Consider the following 24168-nt stretch of genomic DNA (forward strand, 5'->3'; position numbering starts at 1 on the left):
TTTAGTAGTCAACTGGCAAGTACTGTATGTACAGAATTATGAGATCGTAAGATCTGAGGGTTTATGGGTAAAGAACCTTTAAGACCCAAACTAACACCAGACCCCCAACCCCAAGACCCAGACCAAGGCTAGACCTCTAGAAAATCCAATTAAAGACCCCAAGAACCTGTCAGTCAGTTTTAATAAAGTGAAATATAGAAACAGAATTTTTGGTTTACTTTATCCAGAGAGACGCAAAAGTACATCTGAACCCAAAGCTTTTTTTATTGTGCTTTAGTGATGTTTGATGATTATTATATAGGGAGCCTGTGGAATAAAAAAAAAAAAGTGTCAAGGTTACCTCTGAGTCATCTTCTTTCAAATTACTCTAGTGACTTTGTGTTTTATCAGAGACTTGGAAAACATACTCCTAGGCTTTTTCTGAAACAGCTCTGCACAGACTTTCCCATAGAGCAGCCCAACAGGTATTAGTAATCAGCTTCCTTAAATCCTCTCACTCCACACACTGCATCTTTATGGGAATTACATCACATACAACACCACTGACAAGCACCAGGCTCCTGAGGCTTTAACCTGCTTTGCTTTAATATAAATTGATTTTTTTTCTTCTTGTCATAAGGTTTGCTGACTAGATCTAATATATATCGGTGGTCCTTCTAGAGAAGGGTGATGTGTATCGAATTCACAGCAAGCCTTTGTTCACAATTACACTCCCACCTTCGGTCCAATCCCCAACTTTTCAATTTCTTTAAGATGATTGTGGCCAGACTTCCACGGTTGCATAGAAAGCCCCTTGACTCTATTGTAAGAAGTGGAATGGAGCTAAAAAAGTAAGCACTTTTTCCATTCTACTTCAGAAAGTGTTTTTTGTCAATACAGTGGGGGATTTTTTAAAATCCTAAAACATATTATTTCCAGGTTTAAATTAAATTTTAAATCCTAGATTTTAAATGTGGTCTCATACTTTAGAATAATATGACTCTCTATATCTCTCAGCTTGATGGGGTGCTCTATAACGTGAAATGTGTAAGCCTAAAATGCGCAAAACCTCCAAACTTGTCAGCTTGTATTAAAGGCTGTACCTTTAATATTGATAAGTCACTTCTTCGAATTTTGATCCTTTAAGGAACATTAGACATCTTAAAGAGCAGCAGTTCACATAAGTTAATGTTTTTGCCTTTTGGCAGAAGAGCAGTTGAAGAACACACTGCAAAGGGAATGTGGATCTGCCAGATTTCTTTTATCCACATCATATCTCCAAGAGACAGTCCATTAGGTTTGCATTGATTTGTCACATAAATGGATTCAGGAAAAAGGAGCTTATTTCAGGCTGCCCAATTGGAATAGAATCTTTACAGTTACATTGTGTTTGCAATGAGAATAGAATCAAAGAGAACAGCATAGAATCTTCATAGCTCAATTACATTTGCATTCAGTTATAAGAAAAATGGAATCAGTAAAAATTGCTTATTTGAGACTGTCAAAATAGAACAATATTTGCTGCGACATGAGCAACACCGTGTTGTGTAGAATGTTGCTTTACATTTAGTTTGTGGTTTTGTAGTTGCTACTGTCTGCAGAAAAAGAAAACACTGTAATAACATGAAATGTGATCACTGTATTATGGTATATAGCATCTGAGGCATAAGTAATAGCATTTCATTAGTCTGTACTTTTACACCTTTGTGATTCACTCACAAGCTGTAGAGTTTTGCCATTAGTGATCCCATCTGATTCTAGCAGCCCCAGACTCGGTAAAAAAACATCACTTAGCTGCCGAAGGGGAGGTTTTTCAAGTGCTCTTTTACATCAGATATGAAATTTCCTCAGCACGCAGGGGCAGCTTACACCACAGTCAGTCTTAACCTAGATACTGTTAGAGTCTAAGCCTGTCAACGTATGACTGCATTGAATTTGTGAAAGCTCCAGATGTTGAAAAGATGCTCCCTTGTTTTAAAATTACTTGCCATCACAAAAAAAAATGTTTGGACTATAGACCTTAGTTAGGTTAGACGTGATAATGATTTAACATGGAAGAAAACAAGGCTGTGTGCCACTTTACAGTGGCATGCAGTTTATAAAGGTCTGAAATCATGTAATTTTCACAACTTTAAAAAAACAACAGTACTCTAAGTACTTCTATCTCTCACAGCCTCTGTTTCATTCATGTCAAAAATGTAATATTGTGCTACCCTGACTACAGTCTGTACCATTATACCGTAGTGTAACTTCAAGTTAAAGTATCCTTAATACCATAGAATATAAATATGGTTATCATACATAGATGTTAGTTATCAAAATACCACAGTATTAACATGTGATACCATAATTTGTGCTTCTTTGCCGATACAGCATACATTAATTATACTAAAAGAGCCTTTAGCCTCATTTAGCCTCAATATTTTTAATTTTTTAATTTTTTTGGTCTACAAATTAATATTTTTAGAGGAAGACAGATTCTGACAGATTTGCTGTCAGAAAAGATGTGCATTTGTGTATCTTTGGTTCCAGTTTAATGAGGTTTGCTGCCTGGTACTCACTTTATAAAAAAAAATAGAGAAGAAAACAAAGAAATGCCACAGATACACACTGACAGTTTTTTATTTCATTTTTATTTGACCAAAACTGAAGTTTAATTTAAAATAATTTTCTAATATGATCAACAACAGAAAGAATGGAAAAAATTATTCCTGTAGCTTACATGTTTGGCAATTGAGTTTGGGGACCAATCCTTACTCCTAATTTGTTGCTTATTAATAGTTAGTAAGGTAGTTGTTAAGGGATGGGGTTGGATTAAGGGATCTAAAATATGGTCATGCAGAATAAGGCATTAATATTTGGTATGATTGCAGGCACAAAGGCACAAACTCACCTTCCAGGATGTTCTTTTTCACTGTTCCCTGTTGGTGGAATGACCTACTAAACTCCATTAGGATAGCCAAGTCTCTCACAATCTTCAAGAAACAACCAAAAAATCATCTCTTCTATGAGCGTCTAACTGCCTCTTCATAGAATAAATAAAGAATAAAAAAAAGAAGAAAAAAATTGGAATACAATAAAAGAAAGGGGAAAAAAGAAAAAAAACCTATGCCTTCACTTTTTCTGTTCTCTTTTATCCTTATCCCTTCCTGTCCTGGCTTTTACTATTTGAACGATGACGGAAACCTTGTATAGCAGGCACTTCTCGTGTTTATTGCCAACTTTTGGTAAAGCGCTTAATATATTCCTCATCTGCCAAATTAATAAATGCAAATGTGTTTTATAAGTACTAATAAATAGCCAATATGCTATACTATCCTGATAAGCAACTAGTAATAGTGAGAATTGGTCCCTAAACTAAAGTGTTTGTAGATAAAACACGTATTCTTAATGTATTGTCAAGGCTGGGAATTCACTAAATGACTGTTGCGTACATTTTTGCCTCGATTTGCAGTCTGAAGGACTCAACACTAGCTGCTGAAAGTCAAAGTCAGTATGCAGATTTTAGGCAGTCAGAGTTGACAGATTTTACAGAGAACCATGTAGCATATAGTGACACATATTCAGATTTTTTTTTTTAAGCTTCAGACCATGATTCCATTCATTCGGTGGGTTTCAAATATGTTTGATATTTTGAGCCACTTTTAGAACACACATCTGTCATGAGTCTCCTAGCAACAAGGTGCGTGTTTCTTTGTGAGTTTGTTGTATTCTAAAAACTTGACCGTCTGGTATTGTGTGATCCTGAATAGTGTGCATGAAGCCCAGTGTTTCTCGGGAACCATTTTCAACATCTCCATGTGTATGTTGCCTTAAAAGTGTTCAGATTTTCTGTCCCGACTTTCACCCCTGCAGTGTATTCCAGCATTTAGACAAATGCATCTGGCAAATGCTTAAATGTTAATGTTAATGCTTTTGATTATTTTTGGTACATAAATGACTGACTTTAACCCTGCCATTTAATATCTCTCCAAATTGTTTCAATAGCGCAGTGCAAACTACTGAAGTTTCACGCAGCCTTTTCATTTTTTGAATACTTCTGCACCTGTCACAAATTAACAACTTACCCAGACATTCACATCCCATCAATCAAGGGCAGCTTGAACCTGCTCCCATCCACCTGAACAAAATACCATCCTCCTCTGCAGCCCTCACGCAGGGCAGAATTAGCATGTATAGTCTCTGTTGATCAGCCCTTGTGATGACTCACTGAACTGCCTCCACAAACTGGATGTGCCAATATGTCATTTAACCCAAAGCTGTGATTTGCCCTGTTCACTGAGCACTTATCTCCCCCGTTTCAGGGGAAGCAAACAATAACAGTGGAGACAAACAGCATACACCACAAATATATTACCATCTTCCATTTAGACTAATAGATCTGTCTATCTCGACGTTTGACACATCCTAGCGCATTTGAAGGTGTGTTATTTATATTAGCTGGTTAATATTACAGTTTTTGGAGGTTTCGAAGGATGTTGGATATGTGCCATACATTTTTCCAAGAAAAGTGCCTGCAAACCCTGGTTATTATTTCTTTGACCATAGCACCGAGCAGAACGGCAGAAATAATGATTGTTTTGAAACATAGCAAAGCCCCCAAGTTGTGATTTCAAGAAAACAAGACAAATTAGCTGCTAAGATGCTCTTGCCGTTCAGGAGTTGTGGCAGTGGAAGGTTTAAATGGAGGCTGGCTGTCCTCTGTGTGTAGGCAGAGGGCTTTAGCTACTGATTGATATGAACCAACCTAAGCCTTCAGCAATCAGCAGCTCATTATCTCAGCGAAATTACTACATCATCCAGCCCAAGCAACTGTAATGAGCTAGCATAAAGAATCAGGGCTCTGATCCACCATCATCTCCCTCATCTTTATCCACAGTCTCTCCTTCTCTCTCTCTCTCTCTCTCTCTCTCTCTCTCTCTCAATGAAGCTTGTTTTCCTCTATTCCCTCCCACCACCCAGTCATCTGTTGTACTCTTAACTGCTCTGACTTTTCTTTCACTTTTAAGATCTCTCTCTATCTCTATCTCCTTCATTTTTAGTTAAGTCACTCACTCCTAAACTCACAGGCAATGGATTTTACACTCTGTGCCCTTGCCTTTGAGACTTCTCCGTTGAGACCCAAAGTTTTCTAATACATCTTCTCTGCTTGTTTCATGCAGGGTCCCATTGAGAACGATGTGGTCATTCATGTGGCCCTGATAGCAGAAAGTCAAAGGTAAATAAATCTCTCATGTCTTTCTCTCTCTTCATCCTCTGGTCTAATTGATGCATGCACACTAATTATTGGGCTATTATGTAGCCTTCATCTATCAGCACTCTCATTTAAAGCTTTTCTGGTGAGAGGGGGAGGTGAAAGAGGTCGTGTAGCCAGCTGGTCCCAGCCAGGCCTGCTCTGCAGTTCATTTAACATTGTTCACCCCCAGCACTTAACCCACCTCTCCCCTTATACACTCCGCAAACCTTAATCGGGATTACTTGTCTAACCCAACCACCAGTACCTTAATTTAAAGCAGCTAGTTACACTTAAGACCTCACCTTTCATGCATATCTTCAATAATGTTGTTTAAATATTATAGTGAAAGCTGGAGCAGAGGTTCTGATGGCTTATAAATGTACATTTGCATTGAAACCGACAGCATAAGAAGTGCCTGTAGAACATTAATTTATTTAATCACTGTTTCATTCAAGATTGCGTTGCCCTTGGACCATAATGGATTCTTGACTTAAGTGATTGATTAGAAATCCTACATAACAGCATTTGGATGAATGTTGCATATGTAGTATTTTAAAATAAGTCACAGATCATATTATATATAACCAAAGATGAAATTGCCAAATGGATCCTTTTCACATTTCCAGGGTTCTGAGAATTACAAAAGTAATTATAGTTGTGTAAACTTTTATTGTGGTGACTATAAAAATTGCAAAAAATTAAATAAAAAATTCCATGATAACGTTATCTGTTTGACATTTAAAAAAGAGCAACAAATTATCTAGAGTTTGAGTACATTGGTCAAAATTTGCTATCATTTATTAGTAACATCATAACATCATTAATATTTAGATCAAGGTTTGAAGAACAAGATTTGAACAGGATCAATTAAGTGAGATGTTAGACATAGTGCCACATTAAAAGCAGGGTATGTAATTTGTTTCAAACACATTTTTGTTAAGCCAATTGAAAGTCTTTTCAGATCCTGATAGCAATCACTAAGTTCAGTGGTCTAATTTATATATTCTGTGGAAGGCAAATGACCATAAAATGTTCAATCATTCATAAGCAATACAATGTAGTAATAAGAAATACTTTTTTCCTCAACTAGAATCGCTATAATGTGCTTTGTTTTAAAAAGGACATTTTGATACAAGACGATAGAATGTGGCACAACAATTGCACCAAATGGAATTACAATAGAATGATTGTTTCCAAGCACATAGAAGAACACAGGTTATGATCTCAGGAAAACAAGCTAGAAAAATAATAATAGCATATATCTTCTGTTGGATTTAATTTGTTGTCATTTTTGCAGTTCCTTTTTGATTCCACTAATGGTGCAAAATCACATGCACCTTTAATAGAGTTGTTTTTATTGTGTAATAGTCTCTGTCTTGCTTGTGTCTTTCAGATTGCAGGTCCTCCTCAACACCTATGGCATCTAAACTCAGACCCCACAGCAGGTGGAGCCCATTCAGATCTGGCCCCAGAAAGGGCTGGTGAAGGTATGACTGTTCAGTCAATCAAACTGACCAACAAACAAATTTTCCAGACTGATCAATTTCAGTGACAGTCGCTCCATTAGACCACTGGTCAGTTTGGGCCGACTGGCACATCAGTCATGTCAGCCGGTGAATTATTTTTGCATCCTCTTAAAGATTTATACAATGGATTGAACCTCACTAGTGCACTATTGATTAAATCAGTTTGACAAAAGACTCTGAAAATAGACTTTAATGTTTTCTCAGTTATATAAATGTCTTTAGTGAATATACGACCAAAATATTAATTAATTGTGAGAATAAATCAATAGGATGTACTGTAGTGTTCATTTACTGAACAACCTGGTCTAAACTTGTCGTCATAAATCAGATTATTCGAATATTTTTTAGGGATCAGAAATCTTTTGCTAAATATTTTTCCTGCCCATTCTTTTTGTAATCATGTTTATGTGTTTGTTCTATTATCTGTGAGTGTGTGAGTGGGTGGTAAGGTTTTGTCGCTGGAACATGTAATTCACTGCTGTTTGGTTTAAACCCAACAGTAGCTGCTTCTCTTGACTCCCTTCTTTTCTACCGTCAGTTGTGTGTGTGCATGCTCCGATGTGCCAATGATTGATGATTTGCTGAGTATGCCTCTGTAAGGATGCTTATTCAGTGGCTGACCAATCAGAGACAGCTGGAGCTCTCTAGATAGGCCTGCTTACTGTAGATCAGCTGCAAAACCTTCATCACTGTCACGCTTTATGGTAAACGACACAATGTCACACTTGACTAATGATGCACATTTGAATTTCTTGAATGATTCTTTTAGAAAGGAGCAATAGCACTAGATTGATTTACTAGTTATTTTATTATAATATTCTTTCATAAAATTATAAAATTATAAATTTTTATTAATTTACAGTAACGTTACCACTTAAAAGTCAGCAGACATGAGTCACATGACTCCAGCTTTCAGTTACATGATCCTTCAGAAATCATTCTAATAGGCTGATTTGGTGCTCAAATAACATTTCTTATTATTTGTGTTATTAGTTGTGCTGTGTAATATTTTTTTTTGTGTGGAAATGATACATTTATTTCAGGATTCTTTGATGAATAGAAAGTTAAAATATGATTTAAAATATAATTTTTTTTTTTTTTTTCCTTTCTCTTTGGAGAGTTAAAAGCTCTTGGTGCATAAAGAAGATCTGTAAAGTTGCAAAGACTAAAATCTCCAATCCAAAGAGATATTCTTTATAAAAGTTAAGACTCGTCCACACCCCCCTAAATGGCTTGTTCTAACACTCCCCCAAATCTTGACGTCAGTATATGGGAAAATTTGCATAACACCACCCAGATGTTCGCGCAAAGAAAGAAAGCGTACCTTATATTCTCATTGTAGTATTGTTGTTGTCGCCTCCGCCATGTCGTATAGACAGTGTGTGTTTCACTGTTAAAGCTAAACTAATTTGTTTGGCCTTCCAAAAGTGGACGATATCCGCTTTGTCATGCCTGGAGATGATCAGTGCTGGTCACTGAGGAAATATATCAACCTTACTCTGTGGATCGCTAGATGGGCTTTCACCATGGATGAAGCGTAGTCCAGTCCGGAGTTGTCACAAGTGGTTGCCGCAATCCCAACGGCGCTCCTTCGTAGCATCCGATGTCCATGCTGTTTTTGAGCCGGCCCACCTCTGCTCACTCAAGCCGGCCTCCGCTCAATCTAGGCCTCCGGTCTTCAATCACTCAAGGCTGCGGTGTGGCGCTGTTTTGTTGAGAAAGCGAAGCTACTTTGTTTGGCCTTCCGAAAGAGGACACGACAACAAATCATGTTTATATCACATTTATAATGGGTTCTATGTTTATGTATTGTCGCTCCGGCCGGACAGGGCATCACAATATGTTAAGGGGTGTAACATTTCCATCACACACTTGAGGTATTCGGCCAATCACAATGCATTGGATAGCTGGCCAATCAGAGCACACCTCACTTTTCAGACCGATGAACCTTGTAAAAATCAGTGTTTCAGAAGGCGGGGCATAGAGGAGAAACAGTAACGTACAGTCGTGGCCAAAAGTTTTGAGAATTACATAAATATTAGTTTTCAAAAAGTTTGCTGCTAAACTGCTTTTAGATCTTTGTTTCAGTTGTTTCTGTGATGTACTGAAATATAATTACAAAGCACTTCATATGTTTCAAAGGCTTTTATCGACAATTACATGACATTTATGCAAAGAGTCAGTATTTGCAGTGTTGGCCCTTCTTTTTCAGGACCTCTGCAATTCGACTGGGCATGCTCTCAATCAACTTCTGGGCCAAATCCTGACTGATAGCAACCCATTCTTTCATAATCACTTCTTGGAGTTTGTCAGAATTAGTGGGTTTTTGTTTGTCCACCCGCCTCTTGAGGATTGACCACAAGTTCTCAATGGGATTAAGATCTGGGGAGTTTCCAGGCCATGGACCCAAAATTTCAACATTCTGGTCCCCGAGCCACTTAGTTATCACTTTTGCCTTATGGCATGGTGCTCCATCGTGCTGGAAAATGCATTGTTCTTCACCAAACTGTTGTTGGATTGTTAGAAGAAGTTGCTGTTGGAGGGTGTTTTGGTACCATTCTTTATTCATGGCTGTGTTTTTGGGCAGAATTGTGAGTGAGCCCACTCCCTTGGATGAAAAGCAACCCCACACATGAATGGTGTCAGGATGCTTTACTGTTGGCATGACACAGGACTGATGGTAGCGCTCACCTTTTCTTCTCCGGACAAGCCTTTTTCCAGATGCCCCAAACAGTCGGAAAGGGGCTTCATCGGAGAATATGACTTTGCCCCAGTCCTCAGCAGTCCATTCACTATACTTTCTGCAGAAGATCAATCTGTCCCTGATGTTTTTTTTTGGAGAGAAGTGGCTTCTTTGCTGCCCTTCTTGACACCAGGCCATCTTCCAAAAGTCTTGGCCTCACTGTGCGTGCAGATGCACTCACACCTGCCTGCTGCCATTACTGAGCAAGCTCTGCACTGGTGGCACTCCGATCCCGCAGCTGAATCCTCTTTAGGAGACGATCCTGGCGCTTGCTGGACTTTCTTGGACGCCCTGAAGCCTTCTTTACAAGAATTTAACCTCTTTCCTTGAAGTTCTTGATGATCCTATAAATTGTTGATTTAGGTGCAATCTTAGTAGCCACAATATCCTTGCCTGTAAAGCCATTTTTATGCAATGAAATGATGGCTGCACGCGTTTCTTTGCAGGTCACCATGGTTAACAATGGAAGAACAATGATTTCAAGCATCACCCTCCTTTTAACATGCAAGTCTGCCATTCTAACCCAATCAGCCTGACATAATGATCTCAGCAGGTCCTTTAATGACAGCAATGAAATGCAGTGGAAAGGTTTTTTTGGGATTAAGTTAATTTTCATGGCAAAGAAGGACTATGCAGTTCATCTGATCACTCTTCATAACATTCTGGAGTATATGCAAATTGCTATTACAAAAACGTAAGCAGCAACTTTTCCAATTTCCAATATTTATGTAATTCTCAAAACTTTTGGCCACGACTGTACAGTATATGGAAAATAATATGTTTTTTTACCTTAAACCACATAAACAAATTTCATTACATCAAATACATCAAATAATGTTCTTTTTAGCAATATCATTTGACCCCTTTTAATGTGTCCTTGCTGTATAATAAAAGTATTTCTTATTAAAGGCAGTGTTATTATTAATGAATATTCTATAAAATCTGTTCCGTTAATTCTTTATTAAATAAAGTTTATATTTAAATCAATCTTTTCTGTTAGTCAGTGAATCAAGCCAGAGTCAGTGTTCAGCTTAACATTGGTCCTCGTGACTCAAAACAAAACGTGTCCAGATTCTGAAAGAAATTCGACACAGAAATGTTAGAACACTGCTAAAATTGATCAATCTTTGTGCTGCGCAGGCCATGGAGAGGTTTGGATAATTATCAAAGCTGTCTACGCTCTTATTTACACTCTCTACACCTTGTTGATTATAATGTTTATAATAATTACTTTCTTGCAATATATATTGGCTGTTACTCAGTCTATGTGGAGAGCAGTGCAGCGTGCAAATCTAAAATCTTTCCAAGTTACTGTCAATGCCTTTCGCTTTGGTTCTACACAAGCTTGTTGTTGTGTCAGGTGATGTTTCTTCAGCACTCATTATCGTGTGCCACAACAAAAAGAAAATGCATTCATGGATCAGACTGCTTGCTCATTAGGACTGTTTGTCTTTTCCAATTGAAACAAATTCTGTGAATGGTTACAATGCTCAATGTGTTGTAAACAGAAAATGTTTACACAATGGTAATATATCTAAATGGAATCTTCTCATCTACATTTTCCATGATTACTTAATCGTGGGTGTGATTGCAATTCAATTATATATTTGATCAGTGGTGCATCCCTAATGTAGCTCTATCCTTTACAAATCCAAAACCTGATATTTTTGAATAATCATGGTAAACAGAAGCATAGAAATGCGAGCGGTTTATAGGTTCACATGCTGTTTCTTATCCAAGCATCAAGGCTGAGCGTGAACGTACTTATTGCAGAATCCTGCGTATTAAAGAGGTTCATTTCAGCATCAGCGCACTGGCTTCACTGCCACTCTTGATGTGCTACAGGCTTAACATGTGTGACAGTTGCAGGTTTCGTGTCAGGCATGTTGAGCTCCTGATTAGAGGGAGGGAACTCTCGATTCAGTTGTGTCTTCCCCTCATTGCTATTCTGCGCACAAATTTTACAAGGTACAGAGATCCGCTCTGAGAGAAAATGTTCTGTAGCATGAAGCTCTCTTGAAAAATGTTCGTAAATTAGCAGCTATTTTCCTGTTTCAGTTGGATATGAGCTGGATTCTCCTCAGCAGGGGCTTATTCTGCTTGTTCTGTAATTTTTTTTCTTCTTTTTGTTGTATTGTGAAGTACACTTTTGTACTGGAGTGTTATTCTGAGAATGTCAAACTACAGGAGGTCAGAGAGAAAAAGAGCTCCATCTAATGTCGTAAAGATGTCAGCACACTCTGACTTTGTCCTCCCTGCACTGGAGTATTATTACTGAGGCAAGCATCACAAAGCGTTATTATTGCACATAACCAAGGTGAAGGCTTTGTGCTTAGCCTTTTATTTTGCTACGTTTTAGAATACATGTACTATTACTTTTCTAAGCTATCACATTTGTTATTTCCATTTGGAAGACAATAAAATGGCCAAAAAAAAATCATTAATTTTGATTGAAAGGTGAACCTGAGGAGCGAAGAGGCTATAAATCTCCAAGTGGGTATACATTGGTGAAATAAGGTGGTAAGGAGGCAAGACTTCTATTCCCATTATGCAACGTGACATAAAAAAAGGCTGCAAATTATTGCTTTACTGCTCAGTGTTTTGCTCTGCTATTGTATTTGCTGTAGTTGTGTGTCATGTGATCGTCAAGAGTCACGGTCAGTGACACTGGTTGATGTGTTTAATTTTAAATATTATGTTCACTGACTATACCTCTGTTCCTTGTAACTGTTACTGTAACAGGAATAAAAGTGTCTAAAAAAGTGAATTAAAGTGTCTTAAAGTCTCAGCTAGTGTGGACCAATTACACTACTGTTCAGAAGTTTAGGGTAAATAAAATACTTTTTTTTTTAAGGACCATGACAGAAATTGATGCTTTTATTCAGCAAGAACACATTAAAGGATCCGTTCACCTAAAAATGAACATATCACCCTTGTGTCATTCCAAACCTGTAAGTTTCTTTCCTATGTTGAACATAAAATAAGATATTTTGATTCAGCTTTGATATCATAAGAAAAATAGCATTTTAAAATGATTTTGTTTACATTTTAACATGTTTTGTAAAATTATGTTAAGTTGTAATCAAATTTTACAATATTATTGTTTTCTCTGTATTTTTGAACAAATAAATCCAGCCTTGGTTACCATAAGAAAGGTCAAAAACATTAAACTAAGCACAGTTTTACAGTTTCTTCAGAAAATGTTTGAATCCGCTTTAGATAAAAAGAGGCTCAGAGTAACACTATGGTTGTTATAATAAATAGTAGTCCAACTCAAAACTTTGACAATTTCATATGGTTTTTTTGTTTTGTGGAATGCCCCTTTTTGAATGAATTTCATTTTGTAAAATCTGTATCTTAATTAAAATAAAAATTTTGAATCAAGTATCTAATCAAATAAATAAGAACAAGGCTAGAATGCACTGTGGAATGAAGTCCGTAACAAAATGCAAAACCAAAACTTTGCATCCGCTGCCTGAAGAAAAGACCATGATAATCACAAAATAATCATGCTTTTGCTACACTAACCATAGTTTAACCATGACATTTATAGTCAAACTGTGGTTATACAAAAGGCAATCAGGTTGCTTGCTACACTTTTACTACAATAAAACCATGGTTATTTATAGTAAAGTGTTGGTTTGCTTTTCAAACAGTTCAACTGTTTTGTTTGCAAATGATCTAGTTGCAGAAGTTCTTGAGGTAACATCTTGGTAACAGAGTAGATTAATGAAAAAAAATCTGTACTTATATCTGTACATTAAATCTGTATCGGTATCTCATTATATGGCTTTCAAAGACTTGGAAAAGTACTTTTATGGTTGTTTTGTCATTTTTGGAGCTGTACAGCCATAGTCAACTATGACTTTTCATAATGATTTTTTAAAATGTTGGTTTAAAAACATAATTAATTTTTTTCATTTTTATTGTTTTAGGTGAACTACCCCTTTAACTAGACACAAATATGGACTAAAGATGATTAATTATAAGTCAAAACCTGCTGATCCACACGGCCAGCATTGTTGTTTTTTAAGCACAGTGACTTTTAGGGAAGCTAAAAATAGGAACTCAAGAGTGTAATTATCCTCTGTATTTGATAGCGAATTGATTATATTAAGTACTGTATGACAATGGTGTGCAGTATGTAGCTTCTCCCAGAAATACATAGAGAGTTACAGGTACAGTATGTTCATATGTCTGTCAGTGCAGAATGAATGGAATGCTTCATATGCTGTCTGAGGTAAAGTATATTTCTAGATCTACTAGTCATCCATATAGTTGCAGGTAATGCAATGGGTCATTTCTCTCCCCCTCAGATTTATTGAATCCTTGAAAAGACTGTGGTCTTCTATCCAATTGTCTTTGATCTTAGTGACTTCTATTTGTCGCAGGATGTCATGCTTTTGATTGATGATATTAAGGTGAGTTGGGCGGTATCACACCTCACTGGTTTCTCAGACAATGTAAGAAGAGGTCTCACTTTATGTTCCATACTATGTCTATATTTCTATATAAAGAATGAATCAAATTTTGGGCAGAAAATAGGCAGTGGACAGAAAAGGTCCCCATAAATCATCAGTGTCGCCTCTCAGCATTACAGAGCATTTCTTCTGCTATCTGCACTGTATAAACTCGTCTGTATTCACTCGTGTTTTGCAGAATGCCTTGCAGTTTATTAAGCAGTACTGGAAGATGCCAGGCCGACCTCTCTTCCTTGCCCTTATCAGAGAGGACAACATTAAGTAAGAGTCTCTCCAGGATCAGCCAGATCCTGGTTTTGTTTATGAGAGGATCAGTAATGTCATCTCTTGCCTCCTAGGGAAGCCGCTTCATCCCCATCCTGGACATGTTGACTTCAGGTGTGCTGTTCTTTACAATAAATTATTTTATTGTATATAAAAGTATTTTGGACTACTAGCTTTTCCAACGTAAAACAATTATTAAAGTATTAATAAAAATGAAAGAAAGCCTTATTAAAAAATTTAGTTCCCTGAATAGTTTAATTTTGTTAAAATTAGACAAGGGATATCTGTGAAATCACAAAGCATGGTTTTAAAATTATTATTTAAATAATGGCATTGCCTAAGGCATATTGCCTGTTTAGCCTTGAAACAAAGTCAATCAAATCTTAGTTGGCAATTGCATCTAGAGAGCACAAGCAGATTTTTTGGTCCGTATTTTTTTTTTTTTTTTTTATATGTTTCAAAAGAAATCTTTTTAGAAATCTTTTCATTTTAAAATGTAATGTATTCCTGTTTTGACAGCTTAATTTTCAGCAGCCATTACTCCAGTCTTCAGTCTAACATGATCCTTCAGAAATCATTTTGATATGCTGTTTTGGTGCTGAAGAAACATATATTTTATTATTATTACAAAGTTCAAAAGCATTTATTTGAAAGATAAGACATTATAAATGTATTTACTGTCATTTTTGATCAATTTAATGCATGCTTGCTAAAAAAAAAGGAATTAACTTCTATCACAAAAAATTGTTATGAGTCCAAATTTTTGAAAGGTAGTGTAAAATATATTGAGCCATTCAGTTATAGTGAAGTCACCTCAAAATGTCTACAGGTAGACAGTGGAAATATTGAGCTATGTAAGTTTGAAAAGAGTTACAAAGTCATTTCTAAGGTTCATTGACTCAGTGTGAGCCATTAGACTAGCGGTAAATGTTCACAGAGTTGGTCAACCTGTCAAAATTTCAAGGGCACAGCACCTCATACAGAAGTTACAAAAGATATCAGAAAGCAGTTAAAGCATCACAGACTGTGCCTGTACAATAAAATATAGTGGTGGCAGTATGATTGTATTAGAGATGTTATGCAGCCTTGGTACCTGGATTAACTTTTATTATTATAAAAAACACTTCTGCTATATGCTCGTATTAAACAGTTAAGGGGAATGTCTAACCATCTGTGTGCAAGCTGAAGCTTAAAGTCACGATTTTTTTTTACAATCTGTTACATCATGTTGTGATGTACACCTGAGTGAAATGGAGTATCAAAAAGAAAATAGTGAAAGGTGAAGTCCTGGTTCCGTTTGTTGTTTGTTGTTGATTGGATGGAGGCTGTTCTGAAGGTGAGCTTGCATTCAGACTAGATTTCAGATGAAATTATTGGAGAATTATGGCATACAACACGAGAGAGAAGTGTCATTTTTCCCCGGGAAATAGTTATGACGCAATTTACAAGATGAGTTGCACAGTATTTCACAGTAATTTCAATAACATTTGATTAGAGTGATAGAAAATAGATAGTGGGACTTACATTTCATGCTGACTTTAAGTGCATTTGGGAGATGCAGCAAAACAATGATTAAGATTATATCTGAATGGCTTGAAAGAAATAAAATAAAGGTTTTGGACAGTCCTAGAGACAGGACCTTGACAGAGATTCTGCCAAAAGACTTTGACAGAGATAAGCAGGCTCATATCAAATAGCTTTTTTACAGGACTGATATGAGACTGCGTTATCTATTTTTTGAAATCGTAATACATATGCACTGTTTCCACTTGGTTTCCTTCGTGAAATATTTAATTTATATAGCCATAAAGAGCATAATAAAGAATATCACAACAGGGGAAAATACAATTTTACGGCACTGTAGTTGCTTAGCATGTTGATTGACAGTCATTTAGGACATATTAAATGTATCAATGCAACGCCTGTGTAAGATTGTTTCATTCTTTGTCGAAACTTTGTTGATCCTGATATCAGGCGCTGTGGTGGAACAATTGGATTTCCTTCATGTCAATAAAGTGTCAATTTACACCATTTATTTTCCTCTCCACCTTTATGTTCAATATGATTCACTTATTGAAGCAATTTAAAAAAGAAATTACCCTTATGGTTTTTAATGCATGCCTCAGGTTCATCTTCCATTTTCTATTGCCTCAATTCTTCCTTTATGTTCCTTTTGTAGGATCCCAGAGTTAAAGAGCTTTGAGGAACTGGAATTGCCCAAGCACTCAAAAGTGAAACGTCAAACCAGCACGCCGAACACCTCGGACTTGGAGCAGCAGCCCAAGATCAACATTGAGGAATAGCTCCATAAATCCACATTTGAGATTCTACAGAAATTCAATGTGAGCCACACTATCCTGACCATGTGTGATTATGAGTTTCATATAGGTGCTCTTATATAAATCATATTCTGTTATCAGGACTGTGACTCTCTGGCCAGTCAAGCCCAGCTGGCCAGTATTCTCCTCAAAAAAGAAGGCCCTGTGTGTGATTTCTCTTGATTTCAATAGCAGTTTTTCCTAGCATTTTAAGGATTAAATGTGGAAGGCTAAGGTATTTCAGCAATATTTAAATGATGAGCTTTTTAAAGAGCCACAGGACACGTCTTGCCGCATGGCTGCTTTTAAAGCTCATCTGAATTAAATGTCCACAGCTGTAATCCATTTAGTGCCTTCATGGCTAAGCAAGGGTTGGCAATGCTAGCTCACACCCTTGTCACGGTCTTAATTCCCGTAGTTACAGTTTATCTCATAGCTCAAGACTGTTCACACTCTTAAATGGACCATTGAACAAGCGTTGAGCGATTAAATATATGCTTATATGTGATTTTATGTCACAATCTGGAGCTTCCACGTCTTTGGGCCTAAATGCTCCAGGATGCCATTCTTAACCCTCCTTTGTGTTCAGAGAATCTTTAAGATGACTTGGAGAGAATCTACAGAAGAGCTGACAGCAGGAAACTTTGGTAAAAGTTCCTCTTTTCAACACGCTCTCCAGAAGCATTTAAAGTTGCACTTATTTCCTCATTTCTGGGGTAAAAATTAGATGCTCTTGATATATTTATGGCTATTTTTATTTATACCTCTTCTTTGTATGTGTCTAATGTTGTATGCAACTGAACACACTATGCACATATATATATTTTTAAACTCGCAAACCTCGTGTAGGCTGGCGGTGTGTAGTGCTGCGGCTGTTATCCAGAATGTGCCGGTTCTATAGCTCCCCATATAACCACAATGTTGTAATTGGCCATTGGGGCTCACAACCTCTGCATGTGTGGTGTAATTGTTGACCGCTCTCTCAAGCTTTTGTGATCATGCACCAAGAAACCATGCAGCTCATTACTTGTTTGTCTTTTCCTTTTATAATTGTTATTTTGCGCATATGGTATATATATATATTTTTTTGAGAGACGAGCTATTTTCTATCTTTCACACAAATTGATGTCTCATAGCTGGGGCTATCACTGTAGCCGTGTCTCATTTGCAGTTTGTTTATGAGCTGAATCCCATTATGTCTGTGGCAGTATAACCTGTCTATAACACCTATTGATATTAATTCCCCAAAGGAATCCATCAGCTAAAAATGAAATTGGTGAACATTTAAATTTGTAGCTCAAATTACGTTAAAGTCATGGATTCAATTTCCAGGGAATACACCTACTTATAAAACGTATACCCTGATCACACTTGTTAGATGACTTTGGATGAAAGCGCTTGCCAAATAAATGAATGGTCATTTAAATGACAAAAGTGTAGCAAGTATAACACTGTATTATAAAGTGTATAAACAGCAGGGTCCGAATGCCCAGTGCCACTTTGTCACTTTTGATCGTTTTCATTCCAGAGAACCCAGCTTGAAATATTAATGAGGATTTAAATGCTACAGGGGGTCAAAATCTTGGAATATATAACAACATCTCATTTATTCAAATGAGCATCATGCTGCATTACAATTCGATTTAAAAAAAAAAAAGTTCAAAGAAGTTTGGCGAGGTTCACAGAGTTCTTTTAACAAGCCTTTTTGGTGATACAGTATATGTGAAATGATTTACTTTTGACCTCCAGCTACATCATTTTTTTTATTGCTTATGAGGCAGCAAGTCTTACAGTTGAGTTCAAAACTTTAGGGTCATTAAGATGATTTAATGTTCTTGAAGTCTTTTATTCTCACCAAGTCTGCATTTATTTGATCCAAAAATATAGTAATAGCACTTATGTTACACACTGTTATTTTTATATATTTTAAAATGTAATTTATTCCTGTGATCACAAAGCTGCATTTTTGCAGGCATTACTAAAGTCTTCAGTGTCACATGATCCTTCAGGAATCATTCTAATATGCCGATTTAATGCTCAAGAAAAAAATCCTTGTGTTGCAAATCATTGCTGCGTAATATTTTCAAATATTTAAAAAAAATTAAAGAATCAGTTTAGTTAAAATAATCTTACTGACCCCAAACTTTTGAACAGTAGTGTATATTTTAGGAATAAACTATATTTTGTAATAGGCTACAGTGCAGTCCCATTTATGTTTGGCTAAACTGAATGAGTGAGAATATCTCTGTTGTACTGTGTTGTGTTCACCAGGTCCATTGTGTGCCTTGCTGCCAGTCTCTTAACTAAACTAGTGGACAGCCTTGCACCGAGCATTACTAGCGTTTTAGTGCATGGTAAGCAGGTAAGTGGAAAACAGGAACGGGGCCTAAATAATTATGAACAACATCGGAAGTCAAAAATATATATATTTTTATTGTTTACTGACTGTAAGTAGGATAACATTAGCCTTAAATTCACATCAATTGTATGATTCAGGCATGATGGACTCCTCTTTCTATTATGCAACATGAAAGTGTCTAATTGCATCAGTCACCACTGCCAAAGTTAACCCGTTGCCCTTTCATTTGATGCTTAACCACTCGTTCTGCAGTGAAATTGCTTTTACCCAGAACTCATGCAGCCAACCCATTGGTTCGTGTATCACATTTAACATCATTGTACATTTACCTTTTATTTGCTTTGTGTTGAGACAAACATTACGTGTGGTGTGGAGTGTTTGTATAATGAACTGCCTTAGTTTTCCAACATAGGCCTCTTTAGCCCCTGGTGGTTGTAAAATGATTCATCAGAGTTGCGCACTAGCAGTGAATCTGCATATAAATTGCATCCTAGGGGCCTTATGTTGAGAGTAAGATAAATGGGTACGTTTGGGTTTGAAAATGGGTCATTCTTTGCATACGAGAGCAGTCTTAGCTGACCTGCATGTAGAATTATGGAGTCTTAGCCTTATTTAATTTAAAGAAGCATAGCCCTTACCTGTGTGCTCACTACTCAATGTGTATCTGGGTAAATTCCCATAGCAGAGCAATATTAATGTCTGCTGGGAACTATAAGGAGATATAACAGCAGATCATGCAAAGCAAGCCACCACATACCTAATCCACACTAAAATATATGCATTTCATTACATAAATAAAACATAACAAAAGACCAAGGGCCAGATTTATTAACTGCTTGCACTAGCGCAAACCATCTTTTGCCGTTAAAATACTACTGTCAGGATTTACTAAAGACACGCAATGAAGAATTAGCGCTGAAGAGGTTTGACACTTAGGCTACGTTCACACTGCAGGCTGAAATGACCCAATTCCGATTTTTTTGCCCCTATGCGACCTGCATCTGATCTTTTCATGACAGTCTGAACGACACAGATCCGATCTTTTCAAATGTGACCCAGGCTACTTGGGTATGTGGTCCTGAATCCGATACGTATCCAATCTTTTGAAATGCGACCTCCGTCTGAACGGCCAGGCCACATGTATCCGACCCGTACGTCATTGATACGCTACAAACGTCATACGTCTGCGTTGAAGTAGGCGGGAACGAGAAGATAAACTGATGAATTCTGTATTAGTGAAGCCACTCACATCAGTATCCCACCACTCCTGGCTGCGACTCCGCACCCACACGTTTCTCTGTACCGACGTTGCTAACACTGCTCCACAAAACGCCATGGCCAAAAGCCTTGCTCTCCTCCTTCTTTTTAATTTTCTTCTTAAAACGAGAAGATTGTAATTGTGCTGGCTCCGTTGGGAAAATAACTTTAATATTGCAAGAAGAGCTCCGCTGTTGACTACACTGTTGTTGACATCCATGTTTAACGCTACTTCCGCAAACAACGAGTGACGTCGTTGAGCGTTGAGTACTCTTCTGCGCATGCGGGTCACTTCAGGGTCATTTCACGTTCACACAGGAGATCACAAAAGGTTGCATTTAATTGGAAATGTGAACGGCCTTGCAAAAAAAAATAATTTTTCCAAAAAATCGGAATTGAGCATTAAGCCTTGCAGTGTGAACGTAGCCTTATTTTTGTGCCTAACATTATTATGGGAGGAGAGTATTAAAATGAATCGTGTAATGATATTAACTAGCGTTTGCGCTCATCAAATTAAAGGTATTTGCGCAATTATTTAACCCCCATAAAAAGCATGTCTTAAACTATTTTGCGCCTGTGTCGCAAGTTGGTCACCCACACTTGATGATCATCAGCTTTGCTTATTTGCAACTCTGCTAATTTGCGTCTATGTTTTTTAGTTTGGCCGTTGTCTGTAAATCACCTGCAGAAATTTCCACACCAATTTTCACTGTTTTGAAATTGCGCTCTTGCGCTAATTTTCCCTGTTTAGTAAACCTGGCCCCAATAGGCATCTGATAACAAATAATACTAGATGTAATGTCACTTTTCTGGGCAGTCACATTTTATTCTGGTAACACCTGGTCTCGTGGTGACTTTTTTCCACTTACATTTCACAATCACAAAGTACCCAAATAGCTTTTAAAAAAAATTATCTTTTAAAGGCCAACAAACCCTTAATTCTGTTATTTTTCCTATGTACTGTAAATGTTGTAAAAAGTTGGGTATGTAGCAGCATTTACTTAGATTCATTCACATTATGAGATGTTGTGGAGTATTGTGCTTTATACAACATACTCTCATGGCAATTCCTAACTTTTTTAAATTTTTGCCAATTGGTGGCTATTTTGTATGAATATTGTATGACCTAATTCGTTCACTTTCATATGACTTGCCTTCACCCCTCTGATGGTTCGATTTAGTGGACCATCATGCTATGTTCCATCTTAAAAATCACAAGTTAACCAAATCGCTTTGTACAAATTCATAAAATTTTTGAAATGTCATGAAACGGTTACATTTTCTCATTAGACCAGGTTGGATTTATACATTTTATTGTGGAAAAATCCTGGTTTGAGTCCTGGTTAAAACCCATTCAGAGAAAAATAAACAACTAAAAATACATGTCTGAGAAATGATTCATCATGATGCAGACTGACGACAGTTCTGTTTTACCAGGTGACTCTCAGCCTGTTTGGACATGAGGAATTGTGATCTCTAGCTCCCTGTGTCCAGGGGTCATTAAAGACATCATATAAAGCAAGTGCAGCCCCCATGATGAGCGAGAGGCCATGCTGCAGCAGGAGCTCGTCATTACCATTGGCTGGATCATCTCCAACAACCCAGAGCTGTTCAATGGCATGCTGAAGATCCGTGTGGGGTGCGCCATCAAGCATTTCACAGCATGGGCCTAAATAATAAAACATGCTCATGTCATTAATTAATAATATCTTTTGCTATAGATAATTTCTTTCAATTATTTACATGGGTTACCTTAAACATGTCTGTTTTTCAATCAGATGGATTGTTCAAGCCATGAAACATGAGTCGAAGATTCGTGCTGGGGACATGCCACCTCAGGACATCTACCAGATGTCCCCTATTGATGTCAAACAGCTCCTGCTGGATGTCCTCCAACCTCAACAGACTGGCAGGTGCAGGATGCCCACCATCTGCGTGTTAGTGTAGATGCTTGCCAAGTCTGAATCATCTGCTGTGTCCAATTGCAATAGTAGCGTACAGTTTATCATCATTCGATTATTCCTAGTTTTCAATTGGGCAGCTGAGGTAAATTATCAAGTAAAAGAATAAGGTCTTCTGATAATGCAGTTGTAACACATTCACATTGTCAGAATATCTACATGAATAAATAAACATGTTTCTCACATAACATTTTCTCACTATATTACTGTTTCTACTGTATTTTTGATAAAATAAATGCAGCCTTGTTGAGCATTAAAAAAATCATACTGACCTCAAATATTGAAAAATAAAAGAATCCTGCTCCAGAGCTAGTGTTCAAGGATTTCTCCATTGCAGCAGTTTTGAGGGTTAATTTTACTCTTCTATACTTCCATAGATCATGGCTCAATAGACGTCAGATCGATGGCTCCCTCGACTGCACTTCTCTCAATTTCTATGAGCGTGTTTGGCAAATCCTGGAGAGAACACGTAATGGCATAACGGTTGGAGGAAAACATCTCCCTCGGGTAACTTTTCTAAATAATTTCAACATATTTCTGAAATCTTAAGCATAGTATTATTGAGGCTGAATAGAGAATAAATAATTGCATCATTAAATAATCATTTTAAATGATTTTGAGATGACCACTTTAAACTTTCACTTTCTGCAGCCACCTACTCTATCAGATATGACCATGTATGAAATGAATTTTCCTATGTTGGTGGAAGATACATTGAAGAACATTGTTTTGCCTGAGTACAGGCAGATCATTGTGGAGGTGAGGCACGATTTGTCCCTGCCACAGCTTTAACATGTTCTATAACACTAGGATTTGTAATCGGACATATCATTTGACTGTTGTTTGTGTTTGTGTCTTTGCTGACCTGAATGCAGCAGTTGATGGTGGTGTCAATTGTGCTGGAAAGAAACCCAGAGTTGGAGTTTCAGGAGGCTGTAGATTTGGACCACTTGGTTAAGGATGCCTTTGCTGACTTTCAGAAAGACCGCAGCAGACTGGATGGATCTGAGAAACAGGTGAGGGCAGATTTAATTTAGTTCAGCTAATGTCATCAAATGCTTGGATCAGTCTACAATACAATTCAAAAGTTTAGGTTAAATAAAAGTAACACGTGAAATATTTTCACAATTTTAAAATAACTGTTTACTATTTGATTATATTTTAAAATTTATTACTGTGATGGCAAAACCGAATTTTCAGCAGCCATTACTCCAGTCTTTAGCATCACATGATCATTCAGAAATAATTTCTAATATGCTGATTTGTAAACAGTTGTGCTGCTCAATATTTTTGAGAAAACTGCAATTATTATTATTCATTTTCTTTGATGAATGGAAAGTTCAAAAGAACAGCATTTATTTGAAATCTTTTATATCTTTTTTTTTATCAATTAACTGCATCCTTGCAAAATAAAAGTATCAATTTCTAAAAAAAAAAGAAAAAAAAGAAGAAAAAACATTTTGAACAGTGAGAGTCCTGATATTTGATCTATTTTAAAGCCCAGCAGCCAGTATGAATTTGAAAACCATGTGTGCTTGCATTAGCATTTTGTGGTGATGTTAAGGTAAATGTAATCCACAGGAGCACATGGAGTTCTTCTACAACACACCAGCCCTGGGGAAACGAGGCACGTCCAGTTACCTCACCAAGGCAGTAATGATCCAGCTGCTTCAAGGAGAGGTGAAGCCCAGTAAAGATGACCCGTGTTCTGTCAGCTAACGCACCACACACTTCTATCAGCCTTACTTAGACTGTCATACAAGCCCAGTCATGCTAACATAGGATTGTTTTTGTCTGGAATATATTATAAAGCATATAAACAAAAAAATATATATGTATATTCTTTCAGGATCTTGCTCACATTTGCATATATTTTAAAAACCCAGTTTACGTACCACAGCTTATTGAGCAAGAACCATTCAACTTGGCTATGTAAAGAGAACCACATGCCTCATTTTAAATGATTAATTTAAGGTCAATATCCACTAACATCATCCAGTAAGTTACTGAACTAACTGCATGTTATTATTTCAGGATGTGGTTA

At 37.0% G+C, this 24168-nt stretch overlaps 1 pseudogene; it reads left to right on the top strand.

Annotated features, from left to right (window-relative positions):
* LOC132112997 (phosphorylase b kinase regulatory subunit beta-like) overlaps nucleotides 1-23916 on the top strand; it is a 75105-nt pseudogene extending 51189 nt beyond the window's left edge.
* The last annotated feature ends 252 nt before the right edge of the window (nucleotides 23917-24168 follow it).

This window comes from Carassius carassius, chromosome 3 (genome assembly GCF_963082965.1).
Source record: "Carassius carassius chromosome 3, fCarCar2.1, whole genome shotgun sequence".
In the NCBI taxonomy this organism is placed as follows: Eukaryota; Metazoa; Chordata; class Actinopteri; order Cypriniformes; family Cyprinidae; genus Carassius; species Carassius carassius.